The sequence below is a fragment of the Rhinolophus sinicus genome, linkage group LG07, assembly GCF_036562045.2.
Source record: "Rhinolophus sinicus isolate RSC01 linkage group LG07, ASM3656204v1, whole genome shotgun sequence".
Taxonomy (NCBI): domain Eukaryota; kingdom Metazoa; phylum Chordata; class Mammalia; order Chiroptera; family Rhinolophidae; genus Rhinolophus; species Rhinolophus sinicus.
Window position 1 is genome coordinate 105,372,151 of NC_133757.1, and position 14,381 is coordinate 105,386,531.

Sequence of the window (14,381 nt, forward strand, 5' to 3'; positions counted from 1 at the left end):
TGGGGACTCGTGAATAGGGGAGGAAGGAGGACACTAGAACACTCATTAGCGGGCTATTGCAGGCGTCCAGGTGGAAGATGGTGGTGGCTGGGACCAGGGTATTGGCAGAGGGCAGAGAGGTGGGGATGGTTTCCAGACCTAGTGCTGACGTGGGGCACAGAACTGTTGTGAACAATGACAGGTGAGATCTCTCTAAGCTCCTTTCCCCTTTCAGATATTCTGTGACTCTTACCTGGGGGCCATGGCCATCAAGGTGGAACTCTTTGTTGAGGAGATCTGCTTGGCCTCGAAGCTGGGAGGAACTATGCTTGGGCCGTGCTGGGAGAATCACAGGCCCATGAGTCTGGGCGGTGAGAATTCCTATATACCAAGCACTTGAGAAACCCAGAAGAATTCCATTGTGTGCATTCTAAAAGTTCCCGGTCTAGCTCTGCTACCGTTTCCTTTTGCCCTGGGCCATGAAAAATCTCCTGGACATCCTCTGTTTTAGGGAACAGCATCACTCTTCCAGCTAGTAAACAGCAAATCACCTTGGACAACTCGGTGGCAAACTGACCTAAGTCAGGTTGGTTGTTCACAACTACCACCTATTTGGTAGCTAATGATATCTCCCAACTGTTAGAAGAAGGTAGGGCTATGGGTCTACTCCCCAACCACCTCACAATCAGACCACATCTCAGACATTTGTTAGCAAAGAAGCACAAAAATGGCCACACCACCAGATCTGTGAGCTCAGTGGAGCCCCAGCTTCCTCTCATCTAGGCACACAAAAGCATCTTGCATGAATGGTTCTCCTTGAGGGAGATGTAACCCTATCGCATTGTGGGGTTCACGTAATTTAGACCAGTGATTCTCAACTGGAGCAGATTTTGTCCTCCAGATTTTGCATTGCAGGCAATTTCTGGAGATATATTTGTTTTTCGCAGCTGGGGAGATGCTCCTAGCATCTAGTGGGTAGAGGTGTGGGATGCTGCTAAACCTCCTGCAGTGCAGTCCATCTTTCTTAAACAAGTAGGAAATCAATCTCTCTCCCCCTTTCCCTTCTACCGCCCCAGTTTGGACCTTCAGCATTTCAGACAAAGCCTTTTTCCCACCAGCCTCACAGCCCCCTGTTCCCTCTGCCCCAATCTCCCATCTGCCATAAGAACTGATCTTCCCAAACTAGGACTGTATCCTGCTTTTCTAAATTCTCCCGTGGCTCCTCCCTGCACAATAAGCTGTAACTCTCCGCTTCCTCTTCTGCCTCTTTTCCTGTGGGCATTTGTTTCAACCTGCTACCGTTGTTTTAATTCACCAAGCTCTGCCAAACCGCTGTGCCTTTTATACTCTCTGTTCTTCTGCCAGAAGGGCCTCCCTGTCACTCTTTCCCACTCTCTTCCACCTTTCTGGGTACCCACATCTTGCGCTTCCCCTCAAATATTGCCTCCGGTTTGACTCTTGGGCTTCATATTGACCTTGTCCTTCTCGGTACAAACGTCCATGAAAGCAGATGTCACTGTTGCCTTTTTTGTACTGTAACTGTTTGCATGCCTCCATCCCTCCCAGACTCTAAAGTCTTATATGGCAGGGTGTGTGACTCGCTCATTGAGCTCAGCGTGCTACCTGCTGCGTAGCAGGCAGCAGTTAAATATTTGTTCAATGAAGGGTCACTTACTATGCCCTAGGTGGTCTGATTTTTGCTTTTTGTTTGTTTTGTTTTTTAAGACACTTTAAAGCTTCCAATTTTCAGGAGATAAAGTGATACAAATGAGATACTGCAGTTTTCAAGTCTCAGTGGGCCACAGAATCATTTTGGGAGCTTGTTTCAAATGCAAATTCCCAGGACCCAAGTGATCAGGTAATTTTTTTCTTAAACTGAGATATAATTGACATATCATAAGATTTACCCTTTTACACTGTACAATGCAGTGGTTTTTTAGTATATTCACAAAGTTGTGTAATCACCACCACTATCTAAATTAAATCAGAACATTTATCACCCCCCAAAGGAAATCAATATTCATTAGCAGTCACTCCCTGTTCAGCTCTGCCCCAAGTCCCTGGTAAACATTAAACTCCTTTTTGGCCTCTATGGATTTGCCTATTTTGAATATTTTCTATTAATAGAATCATACGCTATGTGATTTGTGACTGGCTTCTTTCATTTAGCATAATGTTTTCAAGGTTTAGCCATATTCTAGCAAGTATCAGTATTTCATTCCTTTTTATGGCTGAATTATATTCATTATATAATAATGAATTTATTATTTTGTTCATTCATTCATCAGTTGATGGTCATTCGGATTGTTTCCACTTTTGGGCTATTATGGATAATGTTGACATGAGCATTTGTGTACACATTTTTGTATGGATGTTTCTAATTCTCATGGGTATATACCCAAGAGAGTCAAATTGCTAGGTCATAGGGAAGTGCCAAAATTATTTTCCACGGCAGCTGGACCATTTTACATTCCCACCAGCAATTTCTGAGGGTTTCAATTTCCCTACATCCTCACCAACACTTGTTATTGTCCATCTTTTTAATTATAGCATCCCAGAGGGCGTGGAGTGATAGATTGCGCTTTGTGCGCTTGCGTGTCCCTAATGACTAGTGATGTTGAACATCTTTTTATGTGCTTATTGAGCATTTGTGTTTCTTTGGAGAAAAGTCTATTCAAGTGCTTTGCCCATTTTTAAATTGGGTTATTTGGGTATTTTGTTGGAGTTTTTAATATACTGTGGCGATCAATCCCTTATCAGATATATGATTTGCACATATTTTCTCCCACTCTGTGAGTTATCTTTTCATTCCCTTGATAGCCTTTTGACGCACAAGTTTTTACTTTTGATAAAGTCCAATTTATCTATTTTGCATTTGGTGTCATATCTAAGAAACTACTGCCTAGTTCAAGGTCACAAAAATTTATGCATAGTTTTTTTCTAAGAGTTTTATAGTTTTAGCTCTTACTTTTCAGTCAGTGATCCATTTTGAATTAACGTTTGTATATAGTGTGATGTAAGCGTCCAATCTCATTTTTTGCACATGTGGATATCCAGCTGTCCCAGCACCACTGGTTGAAAGGTTATTGTTTCACCCATTGAATGGCCTTGACACTCTTGTAGGAAGTCAATTGACCATAAATGTAAAGGTTTACTTTTGGACTCTCAATTGTATCCCATTGATCATTACATTTATCCTTCTGCCAGGATGACACACTCAGATGGCTAACGAACCACATTTGGAAAAACTTACAGTTAACTGTCTAAATTACAGTTAACTGTAAGTAAGAGCTAATCCAGAGCAATGGTTTGCAACCAGACTGAACATGAGAATCACTACAAGCGTTTTAAAAAGCAAAACGCCTGATCTCCAGGTCTCCCTCTCCCTCTGTTCCCTCTCCTCTCCTCAGATTTTGATTCAGTAGACAGCTATGAGACTCAGGAACCTGTATTTTTAAAAAGGCACTCTCATGATTATCCAGAATTGGGAATTGTTGGGGTAGGTGATTATTTAAAGTCTTTGCCAACTCAAGGGATCTATAATGTTAGGAAAAGAGAAAATATAAGGTGGAATTTTGACACCCCCATAAACACGTTACATGATCATCTTGTGTGTATTTGGCTGTCAGAAGCCATCTCTCTGATGAAAAATACCTGAAGATGATTCTATGGAAAAGAACTGAAGTAGAAGGACCAGTGTTGCTCTAAAATGTCTATATTGAAGAGATAATCCACATTTCAGTGTTTCTTCAGTTGTGGGATCTGGCCCAAGGCCCATGCCCTCCCAGGTGCCCTCCTTGGTTCTCCCATAGCCCCGCACTCTGTCAATGATGTTTCTGTCTCCCTCACTAAACACTGGGTCTTCTTTTTTTTTTTTTTTTTTTTTTAATTATAGTTTACTGGGGTGACAATTGTTAAGAAAGTTACATAGGTTTCAGGTGTATAATTCTGTATGACATCATCTATATACCACATTGTATGTTCACCACCCAGAGTCAGTTCTCCTTCCATCACCATATATTTGATCCCCCTTACCCTCATCTCCCATACCCCACCCCCTTACCCTCTGGTAACCACTAAACTATTGTCTGTGTCTATGAGTTTTTGTTTCTCATTTGTTTGTCTTGTTCCTTTGTTGCTTTCAGTTTTATATACCACATGTCAGTGAAATCATATGGTTCTCGACTTTTTCTGTCTGACTTATTTCATTTAGCATAATAATCTCAAGATCCATCCATGTTATTGCAAATGGTACTATTTCATCCTTTCTTACGGCAGAATAACATTCCATTGTATATATATACCACATCTTCTTTATCCAGTCATCTATTGAAGGACACTTTGGTTGTTTCCATGTCTTGGCCACCTCTGGGTCTTCTTGAGCAGAAACAATATCATCCTCTTCGGACTCCCAATGTGCCCATCACTGTGCCTGGAAAATTGCAGGTATTCAATAAAATGTCAAATTAAACTAAACATTTTCTATATTTAGCCAAATGTATAAATAAGATCAACTAGCAGGCTTTATGTAAAAACAGGTATGTGGTGCTTTGAAAACATACTCAGGAGGGCATCAGAAGGATTACTTTTTTAAAAAAACCTAGTGATTCTTTTTGCACCATGGTTCTCATCACAGTCCCCACTCACCTGCCTGTTAACTCTATTCTTCAGGGTCCCATCAGGAAACATAGGGCTTGCCAGAGTTGAATGATGAAAGTATTTACAGAAGAGCGGGCAGAATTAAGGGGACAGTAAAGAATGAAGTCCTGGTATTAGCTACAGTGAGATGTCTTACCCATCCCTAGGCCTGAAGGGACCAGGGGACAGTGCGGGGTGGCCAGAACCTAGTGAGAGCTGGAACCTTGACAGAAAGCGGTACAGCAGGACCTGTAGCTATTGGCACGAAATGGGCAGAAATAGGTAGAACATTCATCTGAAAATCCAACCGGAAAACCAACAGCACACCCACCCACGAGGAACAGGAAAACATGGACAGATTCAGCAATAATCCATAGGGAAAAAAATGAAACTTAGGGAGCCGAGGGGCAGTAAATCAGTTAAGCTTCTTAGTCTGCTGGCTTGTCTAACTTTTGGGGAATGTTGTGCTTTCATTAGTTCGGTCATCAAATACTTGAGTCTTTTATGTTTTAGACACTGTTTTTGGCACTGGGGATACAAGGATGAATAAGACATTTCTTGCCCTTAGGTAGTTCACAGCGGGGAGAGGGGGACATATGCAGGTAGTGACAATACAATATAACAAGGCAATGGTGAATGTCTTAGTTTCCTAGGGCCGCCATAACTTGCCGTAACAAGGTACCAGCAACAGGATGGCCTGAACAACAGAAATCTGTCATCTCACAGTGCTGTGGGCTAGACGTGTGAGAGCCAGGTGTTGGCAGGGCTGGTTCTTTCTGAAGGATGTAAGAAAAGGTGTGTTCTAGGTCTCTCCTCTAGCTTCTGGTGGTTTGCTATCACTCTTTGGCATCCCTTGGCTCGTAGAAACATCATCCCAATCTCTGTCTTCATTTTCCCATGACCTTCTCCTTTGGTGTGTCTGTGTCCAAATTGCCCCTTTTTATAAGGACATGAGTTATATTGGATTAGAGCCTCACTTGACTCCACTCGGACCTCATCTGAACTAATTACATCTCTAATGACCCTGTTTCCAAATAAGATCATATTCCGAGGTAGTGGGGGTTAGGACTTCAACTGTCAATTTTGGGGACAGAATTCAGCCTCTAACAGTGGAATAGGCTCAGGGTATTATGGGAGCAATACAAGATGTTTGTGAGGAGGAATGGAGAAAGGTGACTCATTTGGTCTTAAGGGATGAGTAAGATCAGCCAAGTGGAGAGATGAGTGGGCAGCAGAGGAGGAGGCAGACAGGGCACTCCAAGGCAAGGGGGAAGCAAGAGAAAGAGCTGGCGATTTGGTGCTGCTGGAGCGGCAAGTGCGAGGCTGCAGAGAAGGACAGCAGCTCTGGTTAGAGGGCTTTGTACATTCTGCAGAGAGTTCAGACCACAGAGAAACATTGGAAGGATTTTAAGCAAGGGCTTGACAAGTCCAGTTTTGCCTTTCAAATGGATCATTCTGGAAGCTAGGTGGAAGATGGGAAGGGCTGCAAACAGGGCAAACACCTACGAGGCTGTTGTATAGGGCCAGGCGAGAGAGTGGTAGTAGGTAAAGTAGGGAGAGAAAGGGGAAGTTTCAGAGAAACTTGGGAGGACTTGGTGATGGGAGAGGAGAAGGGGAAGGAGTGGAGTGGCAACAGCAAGAAGTTTAGAAGAGAGCGGGAGAAAGGAGGTTGAGAAGTAACTAGAGGAAGACCTGGGGCATGAGACTTGAGTATACAGATGGTCCCTGATTTATAATGGTTTGACTTACGATTTTCTGGTTTTACAGTGGTGCAAAAGCAATGCCCGTTCAGTAGAAACGATACTTTGAGTTTTGATCTTTTCCCGAGCTAGTAATATGCAATACAATACTCCCTCATGATAATGGGCCATGGTGATCACGAAGGTAAACAGTTGATGCTCTATAGTGTAGTATTGAATGCATTTCAAACTTAGGATATTTTCAACTTAAGACAAGTTTATCGGGACATGTCCCCATCAGGAAGTAAAGGAGCTTACTATGCTGTTTTCCATAACAACAATCAGGGGCAATTTCTCCAATAAACCACCTCTTCTCCACCTTCCCTACCTTGCTGAATGCATCATACCTCCCTACTTCTTCTCCCTTTATTTAGAAGCTAAATGGGAGATGGAAGAAATTTCATAAAAATGAAACAAGGGATAACTATCAAAGTCTGCCAGTGGGCATCGAGAGTAAAGGGCACAGAAGGGGGGACACACCTCTGAGACAGAAGGTGAGGGTGCGTTTGGATGAGGAGCTGTTTGTAAAAAGGGGGTGGGAAGTAGAAGGAGAGTAAGCCTGATGGCCCTGAAGTTGGAGACAAGTTTATTTGCTGAGTATGAGAGTAAAGGTTGAATAGGCGAGTGTTAGAACACTTGGAGTGGTCACCTAGGTCGCAGAGGAGGAGATCTCAGAGAACAGGTAAAGGTGAGGTGGGCAGCAGCACTGAGGGCCCAGCAGGGGTTGGGGCCATGAACTTGTGGTGGCCCAGCCTGTACAGGATTTCCTCCAGGAGTTCTCAGTCCCAAAGATACAGCTAAGGCAAAGGCAGTGGGGGCTGCCATGCATGAAAGCTAAGATTTTTTGGTGAGTGTTGAGGGGTGCTGGGGGATCTGGTGAGACCTGATGAGCCACTAGGTCCAGGTAGGAGACTGCAGGAAGAGAGGGCAGGAGACGCCTGATAAGTGGGGAGAAGATGGAGGCATCAGGTGAAGCAAGGACACAAGAAAGCTGGAAGGATGCACAGATGTGATTAAAGAAGGACATACTTCCCTGCTTAGGATATTACTGAGTGTGAGACACAAGTGAACAGCAAATGTTAACACTGACCAATCCATGTTCCTTTTGCATATTGCTTACACCAAAATATTGCATCTGGATGAAAGGGGAAAATATAAAAAATGCATCAGCTCCCTGGGACAGTGCCCTTTAGACTGGGTCCCACAACGATGCCACTGATTATTATTGTGGGAGGAGGGTTGTTTAGAAAATAAAGGAGGAGGCCATCAATTTTTCTTACCTTTTCAGAATCTAGTGAATGATTTCAGTCCTTTTTCAAGACAGTATATTTAACATTTAGATGCATCTTTCCGTGGATAACGAAGCTCCACTTTGGAGTCTGGACGAAGGGCAGTAAGCAGAGGGCTCTAAAGAAGTTTCCAGCAGCACTTTCTGAGCTCCCTGAATGGCTGATCCACAACAAGGAACATCTCAGGGGTCCAGATGCAGTCATCTCATGCCTGGCACCCCGAGACTAGAGTTCCGATAGGCAAAGAGAAACTGGGACTCTGGTCAGATCACCATCCAGGATGTTGGCCATGCAGCCAACAGGCCTGCAAGCTGTTGACAGCCGAATGTCAGGCTGCCAGAATCAGGCCCAGCCCCATGACGGGCACTGCCCCAAAGGCTCAGCAGCAATCTGTGTTCCAAAGCACGCCCTCGGCCGTGCTGCGGGCCCTCTGGCCCGACACGCCGAGCAGTGCCCATGCTGGGAATCCAGAGCCATGTTGTTGCAGCTCACACAGGGCTCTTTGTTCAGAAATACCGCAGGCATGAGCAGGGGCAGCTTCCTTTGGTTCTTTCCCCCAAGGCCTAGGAAGAAAGGCCTGGCAATCATGCTACCGGCCAGTTTTGGGAAGGGAGGGGTTCCTTGTAGGAAGCTAGTTGGCCGTAGCACATCCAGAAATGGAGCTTGAGGGGGCTCTGCCAGAACTGGGGACCCTCGGCAGGCCCTGCTTGTTAATGTATTGAGAAAGGGGCTCCGACAGAGACGGCTCTCAGTCAACACTGCCTCTCTGGCGCAGCCTTTTCAAATCACAAAGAGCCTCTTGCTTTGTGTGCGGAAATAGCTGAAGAGCAGGAGACTTTCCATATGGGACACAGGACCAGTGGAGGAATTACCGTCTTCCTCTGTGGCTGCTCCATCTGCCCCAAAGTGCTCTTCTATTGGCTGAAGGACACTCAGCCATCCAGTGCAGGGACATTCTCGCTCTGCCTCCAACTGCACCACCCAAAACTTGGATGGCACGTTAGGAAGAGGCGGCTCTTGGGGAAGAGGTATCCTCAGACCATTCTTCCCTGACCCTGGAAATATAGCTAGATCGTCACCTCTTGGGCCTCAAGTAGCACTGACAAATGGGCTCCATTCCAGCCCAATGGGGACCTAATTTCAGGTCACAAGAGAGAGACATTTCCCTTTAAAAATATTATTTTTGATCTTAAAGGAATGCAGTCTCTTTGTCGGCTCTAAAAGGATTACTGCAGAAAGATATTGAGTAGTTCCCAAAGTTTGCAGCATAGCCAACATCTTGTTTAGAAATTTGCGATTTCCCAGCAAGGTAGAGAGTTCAGTGGAGTGCCCTGGGTTCCTGGCATGATATACCTTTGATTTCCACAGGCCAAGGGTGATGTGAGGGCAGTCTGGGGGCGGGGGGGCGGGCAGTCTGGGGGCGGGGGGCGGGCACTACCCAACTTGTCAGGTGGAAAGGTCTGTGTTCTTTCCCAAGTCAGGACCTGTGTCATTGTCCCTTCCCCTCTGGTTTACTCCATGGAAGAGAAGTCATGCATCCCCTGTTTGAGACCGGCAAAGGGTGTGATCGCTTTACATCACTCCAGCACCTGCTACAGCACAAAGCAGGGGCTTAACAGATAAGTAATGGATGATGAGATGTTCAGTTTCTTTTGGGGATGGGGAAGAAACATGTCGTGGTATTTTGGCTCTATCGCCTTTGTTTGGGTGCGAGACCAGGGCATGCATCTCTTAAAAGGTTCCCAAATCTGGAAATCTGGGCATGCTTCTTATACCACAGTTCCTAGCAGCTCAGCAGGGCCCCCCAAGGAGAGGCCACTGCAACTGAATGAAGACTAGACAAATAATCACTCCCTCCCCACCCCTGAAGTGCTGGCCCCCATCCAGGAGAGTTCTAGCAGTTGGGGTTTGAGCCAAGGGAGTTAGGAGGAGGCACCCCAGTTTATTTGGATCCTTTAGTTATTCTCCCTGACTTCTAAGAAAATGTAAATTTCCCTCAGGATCTAGCCACCCCCCTCCCCACACACACTGACCTTTTCCTTCAGACCTACCTCCTTCTTTCTTCCTGCCCTATATTCATTCAGCAAACATTTACCCAAAGCATACTGGGTGTCTACCACTGCCTGTTATTAGAGATGCACGATGAGTTTACAGTCCCCTGGAGTAAGGAGAGAGAGACAGATGCTCAGCAATGGTCTTGAAGGGGCTGATAGATGATTATGTGCACAGAGCTACGTAGGTGGGGGCAGCTCACGGTAAATAAATTGCAGACCTCCTTTTTGTACTTAGGAAGTTTAGTTGAGTGGTGTCATCATGTCACCTTTAATTTCTATTTATATCTCACAACATGTTTCCTAATACACTTTATCTCCTTTAATCCTCACACTGATCCCGTGAGGTCAGGGATTTCATCTCTGGTTTACAAACGGGGAAACTGAGGCACAAACTGAGTGGCTCTACAAAGTCCCAGGGTTAATAGAGGCTTTGACCTCGGGATGTCTGAGGGTAGCCCTGGCGCTTCTCTCCCCACAGAGCTGCCTGCCCCGCAGGCCAGGAGCCGCCCCCCCAGATGGTGAACCTGGGGTTAATCCCTTTACAGGGGATGAGAGCAGAGCTCCAAAGCCAGAGTGTAGTTCCCCACTTTCTTTCTTTGGCCTTGGCTGCTTGTCTCTTTATTTTTCAGTTTCTAAACTACAAAAAAAGAAATAAAAATAGGAATGAGAATGTACTGTGGCCTCCTTAATGAACCCACCTGGTGGCTATTGCCTGAAATTCCTTTAAAGAAGCACAAATCCCTTCATTCTGCAGGTATAAGTAAAAAGCTTAAGATGCAAATACCTGGAAGCCTTAACACACAGATATAAATAAGTTCCACTAAAGTCCACATGGTAATAGAATATTCTATCCTGCTCGTTCTGAGCTGGAAAGCAGAACTAAAAACCACCAGTATTATATAGTCTTCATAATTCCAAAGTAGTTTTACCAAAATCTCCTTGATTCAATGTATGACTGACCCTTGAACAACATGAGTTTGAACTGCGTAGGTACACGGATCCTCATATAAGTGGACACTTGCAGTTCAAATCCATGTTGTTTAAGGGTCAAGTGTATATGTGCATATATGTGTATGTATACATACATGTAGATACACACACAATTTTTTTGAGCATCTATTAGATGCCAGGCACTATGTTGGGTGGTAAGGATGCAGCGGTAACTAAAATAGACATAGCTCCTTCTTCCATGGAGCAGAGAATCAAGTAAGAAATACAAAAATAAGATAAATACCTAGCACCAAGCTTGAGGGGTACTTTGAAGGGGAATGGCTTTGAGGAAGGCCTTCCCAGGCAGAGGGAACACTTCAAGGGCTCTGAATCACACGTGGAGACAGTGAAAGGCTGAAAGGAGCAGGGAGTGGTGACAGGCAGGTAAGGAGGGCAGCAATGTACTGAGAAGACCTGGGAGACTTTGGTTGAGGACCTTGGGGCTCGAACTTAAAGGGCAATGGCAAGACATTCAAGGACTTTTCAGCAGGATCGATTTGTAGTGTATTTTTTTAAAAACTTAAATTTGCTCTAGGGTCAGGAATGGGTGGGAGGTGAGCAAAAACAAGGCCTTTACAGTCATCCAGGTAATATGTGACAGGTGCTTGGACTGCGACGGAGAAGGGAAGGTGGGAGGAGAGATGATTCCAGAGATACTATCATCTTATAAAATTAATTTGACAAGGTTTGGTGATGGGATGTGAGGATAAAGAAGAGGGAAGTCAAGGGTGACGCAAGTTCCCGACACTCAGTTGAGACGGGGTGGATGACGGTGCCATAGGTGGAGAGAAGAACCACCAGAGGAGGAACAGGCTTTGGAGGGAAGATGATGAACTCAGTGTGGTGCATGTTGGGCTTTAAGTTCACATGAGCATGGAGACACATAAGGTTCATGGGACGTTTTTTGCCTTCCCTGGCCACGTGGCTGGGCCAACTCAACACCTAGCCCATTCTAGTGTGGTCCCTCCGTCCCTAAATCCACAAACACAACACCTAGAGGCAGTGAAATGGAAACAAACATCGTTCCTCGCACATTCAGGGCGCCTCCTCTGCTGTCTTCATTTCCTGGCAGGAGAGCAGAGTTTCCGCGGTTCATGTATCGGAGATGTTATTTACCGGATACCGGCCGCAGAGCTGATCTGTGCTTCCCAGCAGCCCGAGTGGAATTCCAGACAGTCTAAAGCAGGAGAGGAGAAAATATGGCCTCACTTGTGCACCATCTACATGTGTGGGCTCTGCCTGTCACCTTGGCTAATGGGATGACTGGCTGCTATTGACACAGCCCCATCTTTCAAAGGCAAATTCAAGTAAACAGCCATGAGAGAAGCAATGCAGCTGAAAAGTCCAACTCAAGACTCCTTATGCACGCGGCAGTTCATTTTTTTTCTAAGTCTTTTCATTGATTATATTGTCTTTAGAGAGAGAGAATGAGAGCGAGACAGAGAGGGAGAGAGAGAGAAGGAGGGGGGAAGGAGGGAGAGGTGGAAGCTTTGGTAAGGAAATCAGAGAAGGAACATAGAGTCTGTACGTCCCAGTACAGTGGGTAATGTCCTTTTCTTTCCATGAAATCGGTTTTAGTAGAAGAATAAGGAAAACCACAAAGGAGGGCCTCTGAGGGGTGTGGAACCAAGTCTAAAGGGCATACTGAGTGTTCCCAGAGGGAAAGGGTGGAGAGATAGCGCTGGTTATGCCTGTGTATTTTGTACCTTAGGAAGCTAGGGGCAGAGAGCAATAAGGGAAGCGGGAACCAGGGGGTTACCATGTCCGTTGTGGGGAATTAAGTACTCAAGAGGCACATAGGTGGTCACTCATAGAGAGGAGTGTTTATAAAACCACTCATCATGATTGGTGATGGGGAATGCTGGTCTATACCCCAACCTACTTGCCAAAAAAAGGCCCATGGAGCTCTAGGGGGTGGCCCCTGCTGATGTGCTGTCTCTCCAGCTAGTCCTAAGGATACAGTGTTTGTGCATCTTTGGAGTGAGGGAAATGGATGATGTCAAGCTGAGCATCCCATTTCCTGGGACAAGGACAGGACCGGGCCCCTCTCCTTGGCAAAGAGGGAATGAGCGTCTCCTATAAAAAGGTTCCATGGTCTATCCACCTTGCTTGGCCAGAGGAACAATAACACAGCCCTGCAATTTCTTCTCCAGGCCTCCTGCCTGAGTGGGACATGTTGACAAAGCACTCATTATGGGACGGGGTTTTCAGGGTCCCTTTTTTGGCTACTTGTCAGTCTCTGGGGAGTAAGTTCATTGGCTTTCCCCTGGCAGAGCTCCATGAAAGTTGCTGAGGGCATCTAAGGACACCTGGACCACGTGCCAGACCCCTGTGAGGTCAGATGGGAGGAAGCAAGAGTGGCTTGGGCAAGGTGGCAACATCCATTTAAAGTGACCTTTGGTGTTTTGAGCCCCTCCAGGCTGAACTTTGGTCGTCATAAATAAAGTTTTCTTACAGCATTTCACAGTGGGCAAGCTGCCTTCACCTACACTGTCTTGTTTTTTTAATGACAACACTGTGAAGCTGATGATGAACAATCTAGACTAGAGGTTATCACAAGGCGTTCCCAAGGTCACACAGCTGATGAAGACTTGAGGTCAGATCTTTTATTCCTAAATTTTCCTCCAAATCCATATTGGAAACCTAAAGAGGAGATGAGACTTTTGCATGAATTTGATTATTCTAATTTAGAGATATGGTTCTAAATTCTTGCATGTAAGGTAGCAACTAAGAGTCTTTTAGGCCTCGGTCTTTAGACGGCACCTACCTCGCCCTATCGTGGGCAACAGCCATGAAATCCCCCATATCATGCATTTTCATTCCTCAGTTATCACCCCTCCCACATGGACGATTTTGAGAAGGAAATCAACAAGCATTTCCCAGGCTGCTTTCTGTCTCTCCCTCTCCCTCCCTTCACATCCCTTTACCCCGCCTTCAACACACACACACACACACACACACACACACACACACACACACACACACACAGGATAGCAGAGGTTCCTGGGAATTTTAATAGCATCAATCCACGTCACAGCTGGGGGTAGAGATAAGGGTGCAGCCATTCCTCCCTTCAAGCCCCTTCCCGAGGTGTATGGGTGTAACTCTCACCTCTTCCCTGCATCCCTTCACACACAGACAATTGTGTGCATTATCAGTCTGTAGTGTGGAGAGAGGGCAGAAGCAAGGAGCTCTAGCTCTGAGCCCAACTATGTATCAGTTCACCACAAAGGTATCTTCTGGCTCCCCCTCCTCTTTCCCCTGCCCCTCCGCCTGTGCTCTCCAGGCTGTCTCTGCCCTCCTGCCCTGGTTGAGCTGAGGATGAGGAATGTGGGGAAGTCTGGGGCATTGTTGGGACCCAGGGAAACCCTGTTAGGGGATTTGGGTCATCCCTAGGCCTAAGGATGGGTGGGCCGTGGTCCTTTAGACCAATCCAAGGCTGCCATCTTCCTGAAGAACACTTATTTTTGCCCTTTTTTGTCTCTTTTATTTATACAGTATGCATGCCTGGATTTTCTTCCTCCATCTCCCAGATTTTGCATGGCCTGGGGGAGAAGACACCGGCTGTTCACTGTTTTATAGCCCAGTGTTTTTACTGAGCTACACCCATGATGTAACATAAGGAGATGATCAGAAGAACTGTATTCAAATACTAATTTTTGCCCCTTGCTAGTGTGTATGCTTGGCCCCAT

At 45.7% G+C, this 14,381-nt stretch overlaps 1 long non-coding RNA gene across 1 annotated transcript in view; it reads left to right on the forward strand.

Moving 5' to 3' along the window:
- Positions 1–14,381, forward strand: part of LOC141572740 (uncharacterized) — a 182,998-nt gene that overhangs the window by 92,145 nt on the left and 76,472 nt on the right. The window lies entirely within an intron of this gene.